The following is a 26,847-nucleotide window of genomic DNA, read 5'->3' as shown; positions in this document are numbered from 1 at the left end:
AAACTTGACACAAATAGTTCATCATATATGGCAAAAATTTAGGAAAATTATAAAACTCAAAAATTGAAAGATATACAAGAATATTTTTACTTGATCCATATTTTATTTCTTTCACTGTGTGAATTAACCATTGTATATCCTTTCTGGATGGTCTTTATAGTATAGGGTGGTGTTTTTATTACGACATCTATTGGATCCTCGATGAATTTTATTGAACCTAACATATAGGGGTAGGTCTTTTCCTTCCATCGTTTTTCCATTTTTTACCATTGTAACCATCTCCATTGTTCCTTAGGTATAATCCCATTAGTTTGTCACATGATCTGTCTACATTCGCATGCAATAACTTGCATGGTGGAGCCTTCCTTTTATGGATTCCCTAGTTTGCACTTCTTTTCTATATCAATTTCCATCCTATATCTTTTTATCACTTTGGAATCCCTCCTTTTGACCCACAATGACTCTAAATATAAGCCTTATGTTCTCTTAGTTTTCATCCCTTTTCAATACCTCAGGAGTATTACACCATTGTTTTCCTTGTGATAGTTGTTAGGCACTACCTATTTATGCATGTGTATATGAGTTTATTTCACTTTCATCATTGCATTGAGATTTCCCTTGGTGTTATTTCTAGCCTTCTCTCAGTGTTCCTATCCTTTCTAGAGAGATCTATGTGATATGTGATTTATCTTGCCAACCTTTCTACATCAATTTGCTTAGGTCCTTTCAATCAACTCAAAACACATTGCTACCCTTTTTTCCACTGATTTCTCCAATACAAGCTTCCTTTTTTTCCTTCTAATTCTCATTTATCACTGAAAGGAATTGAGCATTCTTTTAGCTCTTTTTCAGGATCATTAAAACCTCACAAAAAACACACCCAGTATCGAGCATACTACTATCTCTTCTTCATGCTTGTTAAAGCACAAGGAAGATAGTATATGAATAATCCTTTTGTGACTTATTTTGGCTTGTTAAAATTGAACGAAAAAAGGCATCATTGAGGTTACTTGTCTTCTCTTTAATGCTCACTAAACTATGAAGCAAAACCAAATAATAAAAGGAGAGTGAGGGAATTAGTTTTGATTATTCTATCAGTCAAAAAAGAAATGTCAGTCACATTGCCCTTGAACATGGCATTTGTTTTTTTCACTACCTTACAGTTAGGTTTTTCCTTTCCTAGGAGTTGTATCATACATATGAGTTTGTTACTCATCCATCTGGTTTTTCTTCTAGCCACTGTGGAGTGTGCTCCAATGCCTCTTGTGTTGTGGCATGATACCAAGTGGTGCTCATTAGTCAATGTTACCAAGTGACTTTTTGTAACACTCCCTCCCAGCCCCTTAGCTATTCATTTGTTGTGGGAGGTGTCACCTATTGATTTTAACCTAACATCCAAGATATGTTTTGCACATGAGGTTACCAAAAACATCACTTTTTAAAATTAGTAAAAGATAATTCTAATACCACCATTGTGATAAACTCCCCAAGAGCTTTTCGATCATATAAATTTTGTATCAGTGTGACTCTGATATTGCATGTTATGCTCAATAACATATTTCCAATAAAAATGGGTCCATGTCATCACAAGGAAGCCACATAGCAGTCACATGGCCTCGACATGGCCTTGATATCACAAACACATCACTACATTGGCATTGTTGCTCCTTATCATGCTTCGCACTGTATATTAACAATTGACAACAACCTGGGAGTGGGAAAGATATTTATGGGCATGGCTCCCACATCGAAGCCAAATATGAGATGGCGTGAAATCAAATTTACCAATACCAATGGTATCCTATGCCCCTTAATGGTAGTTCTGAATTTAGGGAAGGTGGGGGGCCGCAGTTAATCTCACCCATCCATCAAGGGTGAGAAATTTGACACTAATCCCAACTACGAGCTACCACAATCGACCTCGACCATCAATCTCGACTATGTAGAAATTTAACTCACTTAACTTGCATGAAGATTAACAAAAACACATACATGGTTGAGTGGCCTCAATCACAACACATAGGGAATAAAACCCAAATTCATAGAGAATAAGGCCCAAAAATCAGCTCCATAATGGCCTCATCTTCCCTCTATCGTGCTCCATAGGTCCACACCATTTGCACCTATCTTAAATTTTAAAATAGCAATAGAAACCCAACCAAGAAGAAGCATAAGGAGAACTTGATCAAGAAGAACCACACACACTTCCCTATTATGTGAATATATGTTTTCCTCGATGTCCCATCATGTATGAGAGAAGTGATCCTCTTGTAATTTGATTTGTACAGAGAATTAGGAACCACCCTCTTTCTTTTATTGTTTCCTAAATTCATGAGGAGAATGAGAACTATCCATTGCCCCTCTCCACCATAGTGCAATATATTGAATCTATTATCACTCGAAAATTTCTCTAGAGTGTTGGAGAAAGAAATGAATAGAGGTAACCACAAACCAACTTTGGAGATTAGGGTTTGGCCTTCGTAATTCTTAGAGAGGGCTCTCTCCTTTTTAATTAACTTTGTTTAGTTATTTGATTTTAGGCTCGTTATGATTGTGCTTGGGTATTGATTCAGATTTGGTGGTGGGATCACTTACTTAGATGAAAATATCGGTGTCTTTTACGATTGGGCTATGGGGTCAAATGTCAGACAAACAAGACTGGATCAAGTTCTAAAAACAATGTCTACAGGGCAAGATAGCAGAATTACTTCAGATCTCAAGGCTGGATGGTGATGTGGTTTTCAATCGGATCCAAAGAGAAATTAAGGGTTCCTTAGGCCAGATTATGAAGAAAGTGAAAGAGGTTGACCGGGATGGGAGAGAAATTAAGGATTCTCAGATCCGGGTATCAGAAGAAAACATGTAAATGATTAATTGTTGAAAAAAGAGTGTACTTAAACAAATTCTGAGATAAGCTTCCAGTTAATTCATTCAACTTTAGATAACATTTAAGTTTGTGAAAAACATAAGAGAATAACAAATTGACAAAGAAAATACTTCACTGTAATAGTTCTACACATGAATCCTGTAATGCAATCTCTTTATTACTTGCTCCAGTCTACTGACTTGAAAATTGGTACAATAACCCTTAGGTTTATGATCAAAATAACTTTACAAATGTATAGCAACCCACACCTCAATACTTCGATTTATGAAGTATTTATACAAAAATATTCCAAACTATTTTGGGAACTAATCTAGGAGAAAGAAAAATCTTCATGCAAGAAGATATGGACAACTATTGAACTGTTGTTTGTTGTCCCTGTTTATTAGGTTGTGTTGTCTTGAATCTTTGATATTTTTCCTTTTAATCTCTGCTTTGTTATTTAGTCTTCATGGTGGATGTTCTATTTACTTTGACCTTTCAACTGATATACTTTCACCTAATACACTTTGACCTGGCTGATCTGTCATTGTCCTTTTACTGTGCTTTTTTACTCTTACTATACATTTTCACCTTTTGACTTTCTACAATAAGTCATTTAATTTTTCCCATGTTTCAGCATTTGATAATTGGATATTCAACATCTTCCTATAAATCTCATTTGCCTTTGTATACTTGGAAAAAGTAGGCTTATTCACAAAAAGGTGTTTACCTCATGCTAGAGGTAAAACAAATTCTCAAAGGTTTGGTACAAGACTTTGCCAGTAGCTATTCCCTTCATGGATGAAGTATTCACTTGATCTATGGCTACTTCTGTGATTTTTCTATTGTATTCCTCCTGTGTCATCAGCGTATCATTTATTACCAAGGGATTCGGTAAACCTTTCTGCCTCTCAAATTTGACCATGAATCTGTCAATGGCCAGTTGCATGGTTTGGCACTTGTCTTCCAGGTTTAACATTGAATTCCTCTTGGTGAGGACCCTTTTCACTTCCAAAATTGTACCTGTTCTATGAGGTATCTCTAATTCATGTAGCTCATGTGTGTTCCTGGACTTGAGGAAGTGAATGATCTTTCCAGCTTCCTCTGGCATGCCTCCAAGTTCTGCTTTCACTCTTTGTATGGCTTCTGTAGCCTGTTTTATCAAATCAATTTGCTCAAAAATTACTTGGATGGATGGCCAAATCTCATTGACACAGTCAATGATATTGGCCCACAATTGTTCTTTAGCCTGTCCAAGGGGTTCCTTCAATGTAAGTTCCTTCTCCAAGATTGTTATTCTTTCATTCATCCTGGTTGCTTTCTGCACTTCTTCTTTGTGCATGATTTGGGTGAGCTTGTAATCAGTTTCCAGACTGGTCACCTTTTCTTTAAGCTTGTTCATTTCACTAGTCTGAATGGACATGTCTTCCATTGGTTTGACCAACCTGTTTGCCTCATCACCTGTAGACCGTGTTGTTGTAGACCATGTCGCTGATGTAGACAGTGTAGATGCTTACAGTGCTGTGGCCATGAGAGAAGTGGGAGCTAAGGATGCTGCCAAAGTGGAAGGCATTGCAGTAGAAACTGTTAGAATGATAGTGGCAGGGGCATCCTCAAGACTTGCTTGTTTTTGCTGAATCAAGCTATCCAATTCTTTTTCCATCTCCTTTAGTTAATCATTCACTTGTAGCACGAGGTCCATCATCTATTCATGATTGGTTTGGCTCTCCAGGACCTCTTTTGTTTGTGGGTGTTCTAAATGAGGTAGCTTTAGTTGTTTCTTGAGAGCTTCTATATCCTCATTCTTCTTTTTAAACAATTTCTCAGCAGCCTTAATGTCACTAGGATCATGTCCCAGCTCAACGACCAAGTCCTTCAATAACTTGATCCTATTGTCTTTGGACTATGAGGAGGCATTCTCCAATTTGTATTGGGCTGTGATGTTGTCCAGTGAACCCTGTAGCTTGTGTGTAGCCATGGCCTTTCCTGTGAGGGTGGAGTAAATCATTTCTCCAGCCTGCCTATGAAACTCTATCTGGTCAATGGGATGAACATCCTTGGCCAATACCTCAAAATCGGTTTTTCTGTAATCAGCTAAGGTCTTTGGCTGCTGGACAGTTGGCTGCATGAATGAGACCTGCATCTTTCCTGCTTTGATGTCAAAAGCTGATGTCAACATGCTCTGGTTGGCTGGTGTATGTTTGAAGTATTGGGCATATGTCTTAGCCTTTAACTTCTTGTTCCTCATCTTTATCTCCTTGTACGTGTCTTTGATGTCTCTTTCTTTATCAGCTGGCCTACTGAAGGAGGAAACCTCAACAATTAGTTGTCTCTCAATCATTTGAGTGTTGGAGGTTGATGGTTGTTGAGTCTCTCCTGAAGCAACTGTGTCTTTGCTTCTTTGCCCCATTGTTTCAGTGTCAGTGATTTCCACTGATTCAATGTTCTCTTCCTGTTCAAACACAAGATTCAACTTGGGCCTTTTCCTGATCTCAAAGTATTCATATGTGGTCTCCATGGAAGAACTAGAACCCTCCTCCCTGGATTCCTCTCCTCATCTGCTGGGGTCTGTAAAACAGGAGGATTACTCATTGGTTCGCCTAGTTTTGGAACATGCAGGAAAGAACTCTGGTCGATTTTTTTTCAACATCAATGAGTGTGTTCTCTACATCCACTACTGTGCTATCCATGTCAATTAATGTGTTTTCCAACCATTCTGATTGGTTGGAAAACTAGTCAATATCAGGTCTTGGATGGTGGATCGAAGGTCCCAATTTGACCTTGATTCTCAATTTGTTTATGACCCCATGAGGGTCATACTGCCACATGAAGCTATTCCTGAATTTCATCTGTTGCAATATCTTGTCAGCCTCTGTTATTGCAAATGAAGGGGCCCAATTAGTTTTTCACTTTAAACTGGGTTTTCTTCCTAGCATCTAGGAAGTTGAGCTCATCTGAATTGATGATTTGCCTAAAATACTCAAGTGCAAATATCCACATGGGGAGGTATTTGGGCAGTTTATAAGGGGCAAGTTGGCATCCATAGACTTTGATTTCAGTGTGGTTCCGGTACAGGTACCTATCTCCCACCTTGCTATTCTGGGTTGAGTGTTACTGGTCAGTATGTTCATGACTAGGTAGACAAATGAATCAATGAAATCTTTATAGGTAAATATTGTGGAGTATTTATGGATCAAGGGTGTCTAGTAAACAACTGATCTCTTTTTTCCCTTGGTATCCAACTTCTGGATGCTGACAGGGACTTTATTTGCTTAATAATATAAAACATGTGAAATAACAATGAAGAGTACTTGATAACTCTTTCAGATGGCAGTCTAGTGAAGTGTTGATGCATTCTGTCTACAATGAACTGAGCGTAGTTGTATATGGCATCAGGAGGCTTGCTTGGGGTAAAAATGGACAGGAAGGCCAGGATAATCTCATCCACATGCTCATCTGTGGTATATCCTAGGATGCAAGAGAGCATGGTGATTATATGTCTGCCTTTCTCTGGAAAAATGGTCGCAGCATAAGGTGGACTATTTGTTGGAGTATGGTGGTCTTCTATGATGAAATTCTGGAAGATTTGTCTTATCTTAACCAGGTCTAGTGTGATATATAGGTCCAATAGGTCTCTAATGGATGGTGGGGTCTCATTAGGGCTAGGTTGGACTTGTAGCATTTGGTTGATAAACTTTGGAGTAATTGTGAACAAAAACTATTGATTAGTGGCAACAATAGCTCTTTGGCTAGGGATATAGCAGGCATGACAGAAGTGTATGATATCAGGGAATGGGTGCACTTCAGGGAATAAATACTTGGGTAAATTGGATTCCAACAAATGGTTGTCATTGGTATGGTTGAGGAATTTGTCCTTACTCCAGTAGTGGAACTTCATAAAGTAGGCTGGGGAAGCAGTATCTTTTATTTTAAAATATTTGTTTGCTAGTGCTAAATGGTCGATGTCGAGGTGAGGGGTTGACACGGGTCTCACATCTAGAGAGGTCTGGGAAGCCATGACTGAGTTTATGGATAGGGATTAGGCTTGTGGTTGCTACAGATGTAAGGTTTTGGAAACTTTGGTACATCGAAGGATAATTATAGTTTGCAAAAAGAAGGGCTTTGGGTATTGAATTGAAATACTCTTCAATTTAGGGAAATTTTAATTAGCTTCAATTAATTAAGATTTTAATTGACTGTATGTTTTCAAATTGAGAGGGTCGCTCTGGCTTTTCTCAAGAATACCTGGAATTTGGTGGTATAGCTTGCAAACTGGTTTGAATGGTGGTTGTAGAGGGTACGGTGGCTTTAGCTGTGAACTGGATGCTCAAATTAGGTGTCCAAAGATTCTTCGGGTGGTAGAAAATGGTCAATTTTAGTCGCAGAGTTTTAGGGTGTCGCAGAAAGGCTTGAGCAACATTCACAGTGCAAACGAGCGAAAAGAGTTGAAATGGGGCTTCTTTGACCTTTTAACCGACAACGGTTACAATTTGGCGTAGAATTTACAAACAAATAGTGGATGGTTTTTGGTCTTGGCTGGGAGGCGGTTTCATGGGCCATCGCACCGCTTTTGGAGGCAAGGCAGTGTTTCCTTACGAGCACGTGATCTAACATGGGGCTTCCATGTAGCATAATAGTGCCTGGGCAAAATCGTGAACCTCGCGTGCTCTCTAGCTGGTAATGGTCGGACAGTGATTGTGCGCAACATGGATGCGCACCGTCGGATCTGGGGGTGGGAGATCGGACAGTTGTCACGTGGTCAATATGCACGGAGGGAATTGAGACCAGGATTTGCGGGGCCTGAGGGGTTAATTACAAATAATTTGTAAATAATTAATGAATAAAGTAGGGATTAAATATAAGCTCGGGTTTAATTGAGTGGGACTAGGGTTTATTGTGGCATGGTTTCTCAACCGCACCAAGGGTTAGTGGGTTAAAAGGTTTTTGTCAGGGAAATATGAATCGGGGAGTTAATTAAATAATGTGGGGGGATAAAAAAAACTTAGGATAAGGGGTTTTATGGGTTTTGAGGGGAAATAGGAAATTAATAAGGGGGATGGTAATATTTGCAATGGGAGAATGGATTTCACACTAGGGAAAAAGGGTTTTGGGCAAGGGGGTGAGTTCTGGAAGGTAATTTACTGGAGACATGTGTGAAACCAAGGGTCAAGGGTCAAAATAAGGGTAAAAAGGGTATTTAATAAGAAATGAGGGGATAATGGGGAAATTAGTAAGTATGTATGTGGGGGTGAAATGAAATGAGGGGAAGTTAATCAAACAAGCTTGTGAACATCTTTTCACTCTCATAAATGCTCCTACACATGAAACATAGGATTAAGCATGATATATGTGCTTTTGATCTAACAACCTTGTGTATCTGCAACCTTTCTTCTACCTACCCTTTATTTATCCTAACATTTTTTCTTCACTTTATTGGGTGCATTTGAGCTTGCAGACCCTTTATTTCATTTTCTTTTGACAAGCAAACTATCTAATTCTAACCTTATAACTTCCAATGGCTCAGATTAAGCTTATGAGCACATTTTTATTCTCTACCTAGCTACTAATCTGCCAAGATTAAACAGTTGGGCTAGATCTTTATTCTATATCTATGAACATAAAATTTAAAACATGGATGAGTCAATATTAAGTTGTTTGACCATCATGGATAGTGGCATTTCTAACAAGCTGCACACAACCTTATTTTGCATAGTAAAGTAAAAAGCAGTGGCATTTGAATTTGCACACTTTCATGATCTGTTTTATTTCTTTTTTGGGGTTCATATTTTTCACTTTTTTGATGTTTTTACTTTTCTTTTTGTCCTTTGATTATTCTTTTAGGACATACCGTCTTTACATTTTTTAATTTTTTAATATGGAAAACTTTTTGTAGAAAGAAAAAGTTTGTACAATATTACAAGACTAACCATAGCCAATTCAAAATTATGAATCCTATTATTATAAGACCCTAACAAAATCCCTATAAGGAAATTCCTTATCTTCAATTACATATTTTACTGAAATCTATTAGGTAATGTGATTGGCTTGCAATAGGTGGCTCAACGATTTAATTTGATTGGGTTATGGATTTCAAGTCATGGAAGCAAGAAAGCTTCCCTCACGCATTCAATCTATAGAGCAATCCTTCCTTTAGTTAGTGTTAATTAAATTTAAATATTTAATCACCGTATTCACCAATCATGTTTCTTGATATTTGCATTTTAGTCTTAATTTTAATGTTACAAAAATAGTAGTAAGGTGAGGGATGTCACAAACCCCACCCCTTGTAAAACAACATCGTCCTCAATGTTGTATAAACAAAACAAAAAATTGAGCTTAATAATACCAACTCTTACATCAATGTCATCTTCTATTTCCTAAGTTTCAATTTTAAGCCATGTCATTTCATTATCCATGGTTTAGTCACATATAGACTGTCTGACATTCTAGCACATTCTAGCCTGGTTGTCCCATACTTCACATGGAATATGCAAGGAACAGATCCAAGCCATTCTCTTTCTTAGATCCCTCGTTATCTCCTCTTCTTGATAGTCACATAGATTGCATGTTTAAGCATCCTCTTCTTTGCCCCTTATGCCCTCAAGTGATCCATTCCTTGGTAAGAATTCGTCGTACCAAAATAATGATGATGGAATCTTACTACCAAGGCACCATTCAAACTTTATCTAATAATAAAAACATTTTTCATGGCATAACCCATGCTGACTAGGGCATACTTTTGGGTTTCCCTGTCACCTGAGTGGTTGGTCCCTAGGGCCTTTAGATCAATTATACTTATGTTGTGCTACTCTGATGTCACCTTGTAATCAACATCATCTATCCTAGTTGGATAATTCATTAGCTCACTAGTATCACAAGAATATAGTTCTTATGACATTATTCATAATAAATTTAAATGAAATTAAGTTGTAATTTCAACACTTAATTCTTTAACTCGATACTTATCTCCATGGTTATTCTTGGCCTCGTTTACCTCCACATGTAACAAATTCAGGTTATTGTCTGCAATGAAAAGACATTATTATCGTCACATCCTAGTGAGAATGTGATGGATTTGTTCACCCATCAATTATTCATCCTTCCAAGCCTAGGAAACCCCAATTGCAAGAAATCTACCTATCCAAAGGTTTACATGCATGCACCCCCATCAGCTACTCACCTTTTCAAGCCTAAAAAGTCTGAATTTCGAGCAGTTTACCTATTTGGGGGTTTTCCTACATGGCCCCCCATCAACTACTCACGCCTATGAGCCTAGAAAACCCCCATTATAGAAAACATACCTAGTTGGGAGTTTTGCTGCATGTTATTATTGTTAGAGTCTTATATCAAAGTTTATGTTTGCCATGCTCTATTATATTAGTCATGGAGTTCTATAGTCAAGGTACTAGTTATGACTTTCTCTAATGAGGTTATCGGAGCATTAGAGGGATACCATGTCACCACAATGGTTTTGTTCCTGGGCTCCTTTCTCCATCATTCCACCTATGTCATAATCCCATGAGCTATACTAAAAAATTTCAAACCAGAAAATTTTAATTCCCCAAAAGTGATTCATTTACAATCCGTATCTCATAAACGTGATACTTTTAGTGATGACGTTGGTCTCCTTTGTAGGTGGTGATGTTTAGTTATATTCTCTTCTATCACACATGCCATTCTAGCACTCTTCCCACAATTTGATAAATCAATCAACTAAATAGATGTCAATGATTGTAGTCTCCAATAAATTTAAATAGATTTAAATGAAGCTATCATAGCATCATATATGTGAATCACATTCATTTGAAGAATTTCATAATACAATTGAGATTTTATTCTAGTAGCTCAAGTAGTCAAAAAATGAGATATGCTCATCTTTAAATTCATGAGAAATTCAGTTCTCCATTTTATTTTGCAGGCATCACAAAAGCTTTCAACATTTTCTATTGGAGAAGGTGGGTGAGCATTAGGAAGTACCTTCTCAGGCTTAAGGTTGATTCCTTGGATTTCTACAACATAGGTATTATAAGATGCCTCTTCACCATAGGCTCATTAGGTCTACTTGTTGTTGCAGTTCAAGGTCGCTTGAGCACAAATTTGTAGTTGTTTTATAGGATTGTTTTAACGTAATTATGGTTGAGGAGGAGGCATCAAGGTAGGTGGTTGGGTTACCTGAGGCCTCCACCCTAATGATATATTACCCCATTAAAGAGGTTGGTGCTAGTATGGCTAAAAAGGAGAAATAGCAGGTTGGGGAGGATAGGACCATAGAGTGGGCATAGATCAAGGTGAGGTGCTCGGTGGATACCAAGATTGAAATGATGGACTATAATTTGTATTGAAAGAGGAGTGATAGTTCATACCTTGTTGATATGGTATGGGGACTTGTGGCCTTTTCTAGTTGACAAAGAAAAGTTACTTCATGCATCCCTCTCCTCCATTGTACACTACTTTCAACTCTGGAAAAGATGGAAATTTGTTAGTTGAATGGTTCTCTTCTCACACATAACAAATTTCTATATTATTTAAGGGGCACTCATTTTAGTATGTCTCTTGGTACATCCAGGGCAGAATATGGCTAATGCCCTTTCTACTTCCTCTTGTTTTTTATTAATATATAGTGTGTTTATCTACAAGGAAAAGGTGTGTAAGGTTTCACTTTTAAAAACTTTGAATATACCTCCTATTTCATTCTTAATGGTTGAAGTGGGGGATGAGGGACTTACCAAACCTTGGATAAAACTACCTCTTTTTCTAGAAACTTTAGCATGGTTTTTGAACATTGTTGTGATGTCTTCATAGTTGACCTAATAAATATCTCCATTGGCCAACATATTGAGAGTCTCCATCAGTTCTTCTCTAACCCCCTGGAGGAAGACTAGTTTTAATGAATCTAGATCAATCTTTTAGTTATGTGTCATCCTATAGCTTAGCTAAAATATTATCTCATAGTCTTCTAGTGATTCATATAGTCCTTGGGTCATTGTAAATATTGCATCTTGTGTATCTCTTACTCTACATTAATCCCCGTATTTGGTGTTCAAATCTTGTGGCATTTGTCCCTGTGAAGTGATGTTGTCTCCTTCCAAGCTCATAAACCAAGCAAGGATGCATCCTTCAGAGTAGAAGAAAATATTTTGAGCTTCTACTCATCAATGTATAATCATGTCTTGCATACTACAAACAATTCAAACACAAAAGTGCCAGGGTGCTTAGTAGACATTCCATGGAATTGTGGAAGAATAGTGAGGTTGATATTTTTCATTTTGGCTTCCCCATTTGCCTCCCTAATAAGAAATAATTTAGTTTTGTTGTTTCCAACCATGGATTTAGTATATGATGGAGGTTCTTCTCCTCCTCAAACCTCCTATAAATCCACACTTTCTCACCTATAAAGGCCTCTATATCCTCTATAAATAAAGTGGGAGGCTCATAGTCAACAATTGAAGGTGCGTTGTATGTAGGAGTGGGGGTTTTCGTTATAAATTTTCCTTTGTTATTCCTAACCTGACAAGGCATGAAAGAAATGTTGTTTTTGTTTTTTTTCTAGATAAAAATGCTAATGAAAGTTGTGTTTTTCTCTTTTAGGAAATGAAGGAAGTGAATCAAGATAAAAATGAAAATAGTACCTACTTTGACACCTCCCTGCAAAAAACGACACCAAAAAGGTGATGGGCCTCAATATTAAAATAATAACAATGAAACTCGTGAAGGTATCGACTCTAATTATCAACCTGGGGTTTGTAAAAACTTGACATAGGTCAACACAATGTGTGCAACATGAAATGCATTCTTCTTTGGTTGATCTGATTCAACTAAAGGGAAACTAAGCCATATAGATACCACTTCTACTATCTAGGCTCTTGGAAATACATAGAGATATGAAAGCAAGTAAACCTATTTTGATTGCATGAAAGTAAAAGACAACATGTAAACATACTCTAATTTGCAGAAAAGTAAAGGACATAAAGTAAACTTATTTTAATTTGCAAAAAAGGAAAGAATCACAAATAAACCTAGTCTAAGTATACGTAAGAAAAGAACAAGAACTAAACATGTTATAATTATAATAAGTGAAAGAAAATAATTTCAAGAAAGGTGGAACAAAACAAAGTCTATTCTATTATGCTTGCTAAACCAACTTGCAACTAAAATAGAACATTCAAACAATAAATCATAACTTATAGAAAGGAAAGAAATTTCACTACAACTACTAGGTTAAGCATTCTAAGGGGTCTTTGATCTTCTAAATTCCATCTTTAGGGTCTGATTTGCATTGTAATGTGTCGATGAATGAAAACATTATTTCAGTGCAAATATGGACTTGTTCTAATGTAATCGGTGGACTGCTACATGATGCTGCAATTTCGAAAGAGGAAACATACCCAACCAACAATTGTTTTATGCATCCTATATGTGTTTTGAGGGATTAATGTGGTGAGGGGTGCTTATATATTGTGAACAGGCTTTTCCCATCATCAAGCGCCCTTAATGGATCAATTCATGCAACAAATAGGAAAATATGGAGTTTATTGTAACTCATTAAAACATAAATTTATGTAGTGACAAATTGTAGGAATGTGGAACAATAACCAAAGATATGATGATTTAAGTAAGCTAAGTGCACAAAAAGAGTACTAACTATACCAAAAAATTATTATCTAAATTAAGCATTATTGTTTGATTGAAAGGAGATTGCATCAATCACTAAGAAACTAACTCGCTGCAAAAAATAAAATAATATAAATGATGAGTTGAACTTTAAATGAAATGAGTATCATTGCATGAAATAAATTATTGCTAAAATCATTAGATCTAGATGAATAAACAAACTTGGGAGGAAACTCATTCACTAACTCTGCAAAGACAATAATATCAGAGATGATATTTGCTGAAATGCATGACTAAACTAAATGCATGGAAAGAAAAAAGACATCTTTGTCCTCCTTCTATCATAATTGTCTCATCATTCAAAGAACTGTCCTTTCCATGCTTCAAACCCAAGATACTAGCCTGTGGGTTGCGTTGTCAAAAATTGTTTGCCTAGGATACCGAATGATTGGGCCACCTTTCCTGCTTATCTTGTTATGGATAACATCCTTACATTCATGGATAACAACAATATCATACTACATTGTGTTCATCGAAACTATCACCTACACCCCTACTCCACAACCTTGCTCAAATTCCCTTGGTAACTTACTCGACTATGATCTCTCACCCCGATCTCTCACCCCATTCGTCAGCATAATATTATATTATTTATATAATAATTTATAATATTTTTAAATTAAAATATAAGAAAACCTAAAATCTATCATTTAATTCATAAAATTAAAGGAACCACCACTAAAACATACTCCATAAATATAAACTCAAACGTAATTATTTTATGTAAATACAAGGATAATATTAAATTGTGTTATAATGTCACAAGTTTTTAAGCATAGATACAACTATCATATTTAATTTCAAACCAATAATATATCTTATTTATGTTATTTAGTACAACTTAAATAGGTTTAATGGTTAAGTATGTTCTCTCCTCTTAACCCATTACGCGTATAACTGTAGAGGAACTACACTTTTGCATAACCATTTCTAATAAACTCAATTCATGAGCGAGAGAGAAAAAAAAATTATTATAATATTTTATTTTTCTAATAATACAAAATTACAATTATTTTCTTAAAATTTAATAAATAAGTAATATTTAGTTAAAAATAAATAAAAATTATATTCAGAAGGAAAAAAAAAATTGTATAATGTTCATGGTATTTAAATAATAATTTGATAAAAAAATTGTATAATGTTCATGGTATTTAAATAATAATTTGATATGATTACTAAAATAAAAGAATAACAATTTGATATAGGGGTATAATTTAAAATTTTATATATTCAAATCGTTTATATAGATATATATAAAACATCACATATATACACACGTAGGAGTATATGCAAGATTAAATTCTCCACACGCGTGGCTATTATACTTCTCACTCTTCACGCTCATCGGCTGAATGAGGAAAACTCCGCCTGTAATGCTTCTGGGCAGAGTGAAAAAAAAAAAGACAAAACCTTTAAAATATGTATTCATAGAAAGGTTACATACTGAATTTGGAAGATACGCTTTGGTTTAAAAAACATTTAGTTCCCTTGGCGAGAGCCTTTTTTTGGACGTGCTGAACAATTAGGTGCGATCTAAAAAGAATCTTTACCTTTTATTAATATAAAGATTTCATAATAAATTGATAACACAGTAACGAATACATTGATTATCAATGAGAACTATTAATAACAAAATGAGCATTTGGACACGAATGCTTCCAGATTCACTTCCAAGAATTGTCGAAATGGAATGAAGGATCGACAAACTGAAATAATAATTAAGAAAAAAACTGAAACAACCAAAAAAAACTTGAAACTTCATACAATAAAATAGTTAATAATAATAATTATTAAAATTGCATTATGGCAACACCTGCATCTTAATTTCGTCTCACCTTTTTAGTGAGGAAAGCATTCTCTTCACTTAATATTCGTTCCTACAATTTTATCAAAATTAAAACCAAAGTTACAATGAAAATAATTTGTTAACTGAAATTTTATATGAGGCGGTTATATGATATCAGAGGCATAAAAATTGTTCACAGAAAATCCAATTCTGACCAATATCAACAAATGCACAAGCATTAGTCATTTGAAATGAAAATTAAAGTTTTGGATGTAGCGATAACATAATCTAGCACAAGTTGTATGTATGGCATCTAATGCGTTAGAAAAAAAATTAGGGGGTAGAGGAGTGTCACTCAACTCACAATTCGGTTGGGGCGAAGTCAACTTCGCAAGGAAATCGCAAGTATTTAATAGAATACAAAACTCATTAAGGGCAAAACACAGTGAAACAAAAGAGGTTGGCGTAAATGTACTTGTGAGAGATTAATACCATAACACAAGAAGCCACACTTTATATTATATGTCAAAACATAAGGAAATACATCCACTTGATAAATGGACGTCGCAGCTTCAAGTGAAAAACACTACATCCACTCGATAAATGGAAGTCACAGCTCCAAGTGAAAAACACTAGAAACTTACTCCGAGGTTGCGAAGTAAACTTTAGTAAAACTCAATAAAATTGGTTTTCACGCGCCCACCAATATTTCCTCCACCATTTTCTCCTCACTACCTCACATACTCTCGCTCTCTAACTTGCCCAACATTACAAATGGCTTTTACATTCATATTTATCTCAACATACAAATTTGACGTTAATACATGACAGAGAAAATAATTAACACGCAACATGAGCGATTTTATATAGTAATTGGTTTTCTAAACTTGCAGGTGTTGTGGAGTGTGGGCAACAGTCATGGAGTGAATGCTTGCCCATATTTATTTACCAAAATTCATTAAATGCCTTAACTTCTCTGTTGTGTTGCGGAATGATCAGCGTTGTATTTCTGCTCTCACTTCAGTCTTTTGACATGCAAACAAAATCGCAACCGTGGAGTGGTTGACCGGGGAAACATTATATTGTTTGTCATCTGTGCCTTTGCAATCAGTTGTATGCTTGGAGGCCTATCCAAAATTGTGCACACATCATCTTTGAAAAAGACATTGTAGTCTTTTTGCATGAGCTGTCCAATGCTTATGAGGTTATGCTTCAGACCAGGTACAAAGTAAACATCTAAGATGTACTTCTTCTGTCCCTTCTTTGTTAAGATATTAATTCTTCCTTTTCCCATGACAAAGACTTTGTTATGAGTCCCTAATGTCACTTCAGATTTCACACTTTCATCTAGACTAGAAAACATTTCTATATTCCGTGACATGTGGTTTGCTACACCATGAATCTAGATACCATATATCACTTTGTTTTTCTTGTGCTGCATTATAAACTAAAAACATGTTATCATGGTTCTCATTTTCTTTTTTGAAATTTACACTTGGTTTGTTACTAATGTCATATTGCTTCTTTCTACATTCATTTGCATAATGACCATACTTCTTACAGTAATGACATTGAACTTGAGATTTATCATACCTCTGACCTTGTGCTTGATTTTGGCTTGGGCCTTGACTTGGATTTTGATTGCTGCCCCTTCCACTTGAGCTTGAAGGGTTGCTTCTTCCACCTCTGTGTGGGTTTCTTCCTCTTCCTCTAGCATATGATATTCCTCTACCTCTACCTTGACCAAATGAAACTTGCGTCTTGAAGGAATGCTTCAATGAGGAGCTTATTGCTTTATTCAGTCTATGTTCATGAGAAATCAGTGATGCATGAAGCTCATCCACTGAGAACTGTGAGAGATCCTTTGTCTCTTCTATGGCCACAACAATGACATCAAACCTTGCTGGCAAACTTCTCAAAACTTTCTCAACTATTCTCCTTTCTTCAAGTGTCTCACCATGAGACCTGATTTCAGTAACCAACCCAATTACATGTGTAAAAAACGAGTCTACATTCTCAGACTCTTTCATACAAAGTGTTTCAAAATATCTTCTCAACATTTGCAACTTTGTTGTCTTGACTTTTGCCATGCCTTGGTAGGTTGTCTGGAGGGTGTCCCATGCTTTCTTGGACTTTGTTACTGTCCATGCTTTCATGAACTGCTTGAAAAATGTAGAAGAGGGCTTTTGCATCCTTCTTCCTGTTGTCCCTCAACAAATCCCTTTCTGCTTGAGACAAGGCATTGTATGCTGCTGCATCTGCTGGTTCTTGAAAACCATTCTCCACCAAATCCCAAATGTCTTGAGAATAAAACAAGACCTTCATTGTAATAGCCCAATAATCATAATTTTTTCCATTAAATTGAGGTATTTGAGGATTAGTCAAGCTTGTGATTGGAGTTGCCATTTTTGAGTGAAAATAAACTTTCTACACGCTGGTAAATATGCTCCAAAAATTCTTCCCTCAAAACAATTTCAAATTGCTAGTAAAAACACTTGTTTTTACATTAACAATATTTAACCCCCTTCGATTGCAGAAAAGAGAGTCTCACTCAGAATTGCGAAGTCAACTTCAGTTGAGGCAAGGAAATCGCAACTACACAAGGGCTTAATAAAATACAAAACTCATTCACGGCAAAACAGAGTAAAACAAAAGAGGTTGCAGTAAATCTACTTGTGAAAGATTAACACCATAACGCAACATGCCACACTTTATATTATATGTCAAAACATAAGGACATACATTCACATGACAAATGGAGGTTGCAGCTCCAAGTGAAAAACACTACAAACTTAGGGTTGCAAGTAAATTTCTGTAAAACTCGTAAAACTTGTTTTCATGCTTCCACCAATATTTCCTCCATGATTTTCTCCTCACTTTAGCTTTCTAAGTTGCCCAACATTACAAATGGCTTTTACATCCATATTTATCTCAACATACAAATTTGACATTAATGCATGATAGAGCAAATACGTAATAAGCAACATGGGTAATCTTACACAGTAATTGGTTTTCTCAAATTGCAGGTGTTGTGGAGTGTGGGAAACAACCGCGGAGTGAATGTTTTCCCATATCTATTTACCAAAATTCATTAAATGCCTTAACTTCTCTATTGTGTTGCGGAATGGTCAACGTTAATGTACTTCTGCTCTGACTTCAGTTATTTCGCCTCCAACCGAAATGCAAACAAAATCGCAACCATGCAGTGGTTGATTGGGCAATCATGGTGTTTGTTAGTGTATTTAAGGTGGTGGTTAGAATTAATATTTCCAACATAATGTAAGTGTTTAATATAAAAAAGAATAAGCTTTACATAGAATACCGTAATAAAGAAATATGGAAACCCAATAACATAACATGCTAATAACACTAGCCAATAACACATAACTTTATGTAAACGATATACATAACCTTAATATAAAACATCAAAAATAGTATGAAAATTGTTTTGTTTAAAGGTTTATGATTGTTTTAAAGTGGTTTGAATGCACTTCTCCCCTACTTCTATCAAGGTATTCGCTCTACTCTCAACTTTTGAGTATTCCATTCCTATCACATGTATAACCGCTCAGTCTGGAATTTAATCCGAATACAACAACCTAGTCAGAGAAACCACTTCGTATAATCAAGTGGATGCCTTTGGCAGGTAAACTCAGAAACCGGTAATTTCATGGTTAATAATTAGCAGGATTGCATCCTGTTATCAGTTAGGTGTTAGAAGAATGATTACTTACATTGTGATCTGCGAACACAAAACTCTCTGTCCTTCATACCTCTAGTGAGTATAATTATGTTAGACAGGAAGTTTTCGAACCTCTGAAGGTGCCATCCTATAGATTGACAAATTAATGGAGACATGTTTTTCTAGAATGCAAGTTATGATAAAAGAATTACATCTTGTTTTAAAATAAAATTCAAACATTTTGAATATTAAAGATCAGTAAGATTCGCCAAACCTTCTCGACATTAACAAAAAAATCCCCTCACGGGAATACTTAATAATGTACACTAAAGTGAAGTGTTTCAAGTCTCAGCGCTCATTAGAGTTGTATCTAAGTAGTAACTAATCACTGAAGTCAAGCGTTTCAAGTCTCAGCAATCATAACATTTGTATCTTAGTAGCTGATCCACGATAGAAGAAGAAATATACACTCGTTAAAGCATAAATTCTTTTGTTTCTGTGTTCAAGAAAGAACAAGAATATAGATGGTTCATGCAAAGCAAAAACGGATGGCTGAACACAGCCAGAATAAACCGCGCAATGCTATGACCATGATCAAGTAAACAATGCAAAATCAAAAGGTTTTTGTAACACGTTAGTCTTTTTAGATAATGTGTGCCTAGGCAATGCAAGATACAACACAAACCACGGAAACCTATTATCACCACAAAAGTTCAGCTTGATACCTGAATCCGAGTCACTCAACAAAACAATGTCTATGCGACAATGGACTTTGAAATAATTAACAAGGAATGGTGACAGAACCCGAATCGATTTGAAAATCAGCGAAAGTCTGGATCTAACTGAATTCAGAAATAACAAGAAGCCAATAAAATAAACCACTAAACACATGCATTAATCTTTGCACGGTTCTACCCACGAGGTTAGAAACAAAATTTAATCGTAAGATGGCTCCAACTTCAGCCAGTTTAAGAACAATATGTACAATAATATATTGACCTCTTACAATGTTTCACGTTCAGTTTCAAATTGTAGAAGATGCTCAACTACTTGTAACTAAATTTAATTCATGTCTTTTTCCAAAGCTTAGTCAAGCAATAGACAGGCACAATAGTAAGACCGTGAGCTTTCAAATGTATAGCAACACATATACAACTTGCCAATGGACATTAAATGAGAAGGCATTGTTTATGGCCACTGTTGGATAAATGACCTACCAAAATCCAACGGTGGGTATATACAACCCCTATTCATTTAATGCCCATTGGGAGGCTACTTATTTTCAGCGCAAATTTAAGGCCACAAATCTGGCTTCCGATCGAGCTTTGACAAGTCCGTTGGGCGGGACCCTCTCAAAGAAATATAGAATATCCACACTCTTATAACCAAACTTCGGATCATGTGATCCAATGGTTAGGTGGGAAGGTTTGGTCTCACAAATCCTGTCCAATCCTGTGCAGGACTATGTATATATGAAAGCTGCTCCGACATCATTTCTTCAGTTGAAAAAAAAAAAAAAAAACCAAAACTCTAAACCATTCCCAAACTTACCAACAAAATTCAGGAAAAGTTTGTCGGTTTCATGAGGAGTATCAATTCTCAGAGAAACTGTCTATTTAACTCTCAAACTCAACATTTCCTGATAAAAATAGTTCTCATATCATGTGAAAATAGAATTGCACACAGAGAAGCATTTCCTATACATAGGTATCAGATTTAAACATAAGCTTAATAGGTATCATATTTAAACAGAGAATCTCTTTTAATGCTTGAGAATATAAGTCAAAACAAATCTCTTAGCCTCCACCCTCCTAGATTTCCTTGAATCTCCCAACAAATACAATCATAAATGGTACCATCTAGACTCGGTACAAATAACAAGAACTACGTTGTTGTACATTTCCTTGGATATTGAGTTCATCTTTCTCTCGAGACAAGTGCACTTACAATAGGAGATGACTCTCTTTCCTTTGTTTTTCGTTGTTCTTCCTGTTAGATCTCTGTAATTTTCCCTAGGCTGAGGAGAGAAATTTCAGAGATAATCACAAAACCGTCTATAAGCTAGAATCTAGTCCTTCTAGCTTTAGGGATGGATCTCTTTGTCTAGGAAGTTCAATTTCTCAGATGTTAGGCTAGGTATAGTGCTCAGTAGGGTATGAATTTTAAAGGTCTGCTGGCAGGAAATGAGACAAATCCATTGGTCATACAGTCATATCTACCTGATTATGTTTATAATGATTAAATGAAGATAAAATGGAAAGTACACAAGGGCGAATAGGTAGTTTCTTTAGAGCTTTTAAATCTGAGTTCATTGTAGCAGGGCGAGTGAAGAAAAAATGGAAAATGAAAAAAGAGCATCAAGCATCAACATCAATTCTAATTGTCATTTTAGCAAAAAAACATAGATGTCTAGCAAAACTGAAGCAGAGCATTGTTTAGAGTGAATTCTGAATCAAATATTTGTTTTAACTAAACAAGAAGATACACATTCAAAACATGATTTGTCATAGAAGATATCTACAAAGAAAGAAATCACATCTCCAAGAAAATTCTTGAGCTAAAAAATTTCCCTGTTAGGTTCCTTCAGTTTCCTTCTCAACCTATTAAAGGTGTGTTTCCCCTCATCTACCTCTATGTTCGCTTATTCCACTATCTTCTCTTCGTGGATTTGTAGCTTGATAGATGAGAATCTGGTAATCCTAGCTGCTAGAACTTCTTCCTTCTTAACATCCTCTTTGATTACCTTTTATTTTCCCTTAGACTTGGCAGCAGCTAGTGTAGCTTTAACCACTGCTACATCTTTACTAGGTTGAGTTGTCTTCTCTAGAATAGCCTTCTTTAGTTGCCTATTTTCCTACTGCAACTGTGCAATCATTAAATGGGCCTTCTTCAATTGTTCTTGTAATTATGCAATCTCCCTTACTTTATCATCAATAACTTCATCCTCTGGTATGGTCTCCATGGTCTCAAATGTCTGCTCCAAGGGCACCTGTTTTGCAGCACACCTAGTGATGGGTTTCTTAGGGACATCCACCACTCTTGGAGAAAATTGTAGCTTCCTCCCTTTCTTTTTTCCTGTAGACTCCACTGTAGCTAAGGGCCTTTTCACTGAGCTTCCAGTTGGTGATTGAATGTACTTTACCACTACTGAGGGCGTTCCCTTCTTGCTGAAGGGACTAGTTGGAACATCTTCCACCAATTTTGAATAATCAACAAATGACTACCATGATTGATTTTTTTTATTCAACTCCTCCAATGCCAACAACTTATTTAAGGAAAAGTGGAAAAGGCTTGGTTCCACTTGACTTTGTTTCCGCTGCACTTTGTCAACCATCTTAATGAGACTCTTGAATAGATAGAAGGGAAAATTCAAGGGACTCTTCCCAGTAAAATGCATCAAGAGTCTGAAGTGGTATTAGTAAATCCTTCCAAACCTCTCCTCACATGCAAAATACCTATTAATATCTTGCAAAATCTTGTTTTGATGTTCAAATAGATACTCTTTAGGAACAATTCCCCATACTCCTTGTCTCTATACTCGGGCTTCAAAAAATATTTATAATGTGCAATATCTTTTTTTTCTATATTAAGACTAACCTACGTACCCACGGGAGATTTGAACCGGTGACCTATCGCAAGGAGTGCCTTAACAGTGCACCCATTCACCGTCAATCCAAACCCCCGTGGGCTTTATAATGTGCAATATCAAGGGGCATACCGTTGAACCATTTTTCTCCGTGAAGGGGGATCTCCATTGCAGCTGATATTGTGACCTCTATAACTAAAAAGGTGAGTGCTCCAACCTTAGCCTCCAACCCATCAAATCTTATGGAAAACTCCTTAGTAAGTTGTGCATTATAACCATAAATATTTTCGTGAAACTTGATACATCCCACCTACTCAAAAGAAACTCTAATAACTGGGTCTTCATGAATGAATGTGAGGTCTTGTGGTTCAAATCTGACAATAGTACCTCCCTTGTGATTTCTTCCGTCTGGAGATGACATGGTTTCTTGCTTGGAGCAGGGGATACTATATCATTTTTAATGCAAACATAATTTGTGCAACAAGTAATAGTAATAATGGAAAAAGGCCCCAAATGTTATATTTGATAGCAAATTAAGAAGTAAAACCCTATATGTCACCGACCAATCAACACAAATACCTCCTTGAAATGCCAAGACAATTAATCCATTTTTTATTCTAGTGGCAAAAAATTCGAAAAATAGGTGCAGCGCTAGAAGCACAACACATGAGAAAATAGTTTTTCAAACACCTCTAAGGCACAAGAAATTATGATAGGAGCTTTAATTTCAGTTCAAAGGCATGGCACACCTTTCATATGGAGGCTCCAAAGAGAAAAAACACATACTTGGCCAAGGTAAGCACAAAAAACGCAGCAATTATGAAAACACAGTGGTTAGTAGAAAGCACAACAATTGGAAAAAACGTAGAGATTACAAAAACACAACGATGATGAAATTATGTAACTTGCAAGTTTCTATGTTATTTTCTCAGCTCATACATGTAATTGGGTAACCATACAAGACCAAGGAACTGAAATGAACTTGAGTTTGCACATGTGGGAGAGATTTCATCTCCAAGTTGAGAGAAACGCACCATTGTGTGGAAACACAACGCTCCCTGCCTCCTTTGCGCAACAACCAAGCATGACCACCAACGAACTTCTGATGGGAATAATGGATATTTAAGAAATATTGTATGAAGACGACCATGAAAATAACCTCCCGAATTGGCCAAGAGGAGATTTCGATGGCGATAATTATGCTTTGAAATTGAAAGACCAAAGTGATGCACTTGGAAAAAGTGCAACAATTGTCCTTTTGACCATTGTACCCTTGTTGATGTCATGACCAATCATGATTTGACATATAAACTGACTCAAGACACCTATAATTTTATGCCCATGATGACAAAGCATGGAAACACAATCTTTCTCATGATCACTTGATGTAATTTTGACCCCTAGACCTAGCTAACTTGACCCCTTGGGATAAAAAGACCATCTTTGTAACTCTTGACACACTTTGACATATTTACAATGGATAATAAAAAAATTATTCCCACCTAGGACCTAAAGCTTGATCTTCCACAAGATTATAGCCACACTTTATTCTTTTGACAAAATTTGAAACACAAAATTTATTTTTTGACTACAATGACTGCAGGATGCTAACACTTCCTACGACGACTTTGTAGTAAGTTCAGTTATAGAAATAGTAGGAATTTTATAAAAGGATTGTAAGAACACGTTTGTCGTTGCTCTTCTTGCGACAACTTCGTAGTAAGTTCAGTTACAGAAATAGTAGGAATTTTATGAAAGTTTGGTAAGAACTAGGGAGGCTCCAAAGGATGAGTATATGTTGTCTTGATGGTTTGAAGCATCTTGTCATCAAGTTATGTCAAGTGTGTTTGGAAGGTCGTGTATGAACAAATTCACTCGCTCACACACTTAATAATTTTGATGAAACTTCGATGACCAGATCACCCTCTAATAGTCGAGCCTCCATACTACAATTGACTCAACTGACTATCACCAGAACAACACAAAAATGTCCAATAATCCATTTCAATCTGCATTTCCCGCAAGCTGATCAGCCAACCCTCCAACTGGTCAACCAGAGAGTTTGACAGGGCAATGTCCTCGAGACTCTCCCCTCAAAAATTGCGCAAAAGTTGTAGTACTTTGCCCGCTCTGTTGACACAGAAAACTGCACAGACACCAAGTGCCCGTCCCTGTCTCCTTGAAAAAATTGTGTTGTTTCCGAGCCAACCCCCCAATTAGCCGACCGACTGCTCACATAGAAAACTGCGCAGATTTCATGAGAAAGCCCCTCAACTACCTAGCATCCCGATCAGTGCGGAAACTGTGCAGAGGTGTTCAGCAAGCCAGTTCCCTCTAGGAATTGTGCATTTTTTGTTGCCAAGCCTTCCTGCATCCCGTGGCCAGCTCCCTCCATGAATTGCACAGTTTTTGTTGCCAAGCCTCCCGCAGCCTGCTGCCAGCTCCCTCCATGAATTACGCAGATCTGCCTTCTAGCCAAGCCAAATCCCGCGGACAGTCATTGTTGATCTGAATTTTCTATCTCAGTCTCCCAGTGACCTCTGCGCAATTTTCACCAGCGTCCCAACTTGAAACTTTCCATCGCAATTTCATAGCCTTGTCCTTTCTCCCGGTCACCTGCATCTGAAAGCAAACGACCATGCATCATGGTAGACTAGGAGGTTTATGGATTTGATGTTGTCTCATCATGAGTGACTGTAGATATAGATACATGAATAAGGCTTGGCGCAACGACAGATGGGATGAACAAGGAGAGTACATGCAAGGAGATGTGCTCATGAACCGACGAACGAACGATGCATGCGAGGATATTTTCTCGCAAACAGATGATGCATGCGAGGAGAATACTTCGTGAACTGACAAACATATCAAGCATGCCAAAGTACAAGCAAAGGCGGAACTTGCACATGAAACATCAAGCGAACACCGAAAAAAATCGAAGACTCTGCACACCTTGCCATGCGGAGGTGAAGTTGTGATACACCAAGAGGACATCCATTGCTCAGCAGCACTGCAACTCAACATGCACACCAGCACTAGCATGAACATACTAGCACTGGCGTGTTGAGTTGTGTCATGAGTCATGTCACCCACATCACTATGGTTGGTCATACTATTGTAAATCAATGTAATGTAACATGGAAGTCAAAGAGACCCACTAGTAATCTGAAGAGACATGTAGAGTTGAAAAGTCATGAAAGTCAAATATTCATGAGGGAAGTCAAACAATCACAAGGGCTAGTTTTACCCTTGGCTATAAATACCCCTCATTTGTACATGCAAAGGACTTTTCACCTTGGCTCCTCCCAGATAGCCTTGAGAGTCTATAGTGTTTTTTTTGAGGAGTGAGCAGTGGCTCCAATGCCTCTTTCATGGCATCAGTGATGTATGGTGTATCAATGTGTCTTGGAACTTTCTCTTAATTCAGAAGCATGATAACAGGCCATCACATTTTCACACCTGTTGTAACTGTTTGTAAGGTTAATCTTGAACACTTATAATACATGTTTCTTTAACTTGTGTTAAACAATTGATTTCATTAAGCTATTCTAATACATATATTTATGAAAATGTGTTGTATAATTTGTTAATGTTGTCATGCCCGTGTTGGTTACCTCCCCGAACATCAGACAAAAACTTTCACATAAACTTGTTATAACGACCGTCGCACTCACGTGGATTGTCCCGCTATGTGTTGTACATGCTATGTTCCCTTGTGTGTTGTGATTGCCACATTCATGTGGACTGCTCCTCTGGAAGCTGTGCATGTCCTATTGTGTTGTGTGTCTCTAATAGAGTTAGGACTTCCTCCCTTTCGATTGGAGACTCACTCCCACCCTCTCCCTCTACAGTGAAAGAAATTTCACACAAGTAACATTATCACTCACCAGGGACGCAAATCTCATTGTTCTTAGACAAGTAGATCACTCTCATGTGCTGACAAGCAAGAGCTAAGGCAAAAATTTAAGATAATGGCAACTGGGCCATCATATCGGATGGGACTCTCACACCAAATGGTGTGAGGTCTAGTTGGGACTTCATACCAGGGAGATCCCTTGAATGTTGGTGGATCCAGCACCATCAACAGGGTCATTGTTGGGAAGCTCTATAGGCAACAACATGGGTTGAGATGTGCTCCCCTATATAACCTATTGCTCGATATGGGGTTGTGGATGTTTAGCTGCCCCATGAGATTTTGGGTTGAGATTAAGCGCCTTGATGTTGTTCTAGATTGAGCTAAGCTCTCTGATCTTGAT

The 26,847-nt window shown here is 36.8% G+C and overlaps 1 pseudogene; it reads right to left on the bottom strand.

The window, feature by feature from the left end:
* LOC149212083 (MADS-box protein SOC1-like) overlaps window positions 1-26,847 on the bottom strand; it is a 263,852-nt pseudogene that overhangs the window by 8,068 nt on the left and 228,937 nt on the right.

This window comes from Pinus tabuliformis, chromosome 1_1, assembly GCF_031772625.1.
Source record: "Pinus tabuliformis cultivar Carrire ecotype Pingquan chromosome 1_1, CPIR1, whole genome shotgun sequence".
Taxonomy (NCBI): domain Eukaryota; kingdom Viridiplantae; phylum Streptophyta; class Pinopsida; order Pinales; family Pinaceae; genus Pinus; species Pinus tabuliformis.
Note: the sequence above shows the minus strand (reverse complement) of the source record. Positions and strands in the feature narration are given on the sequence as shown.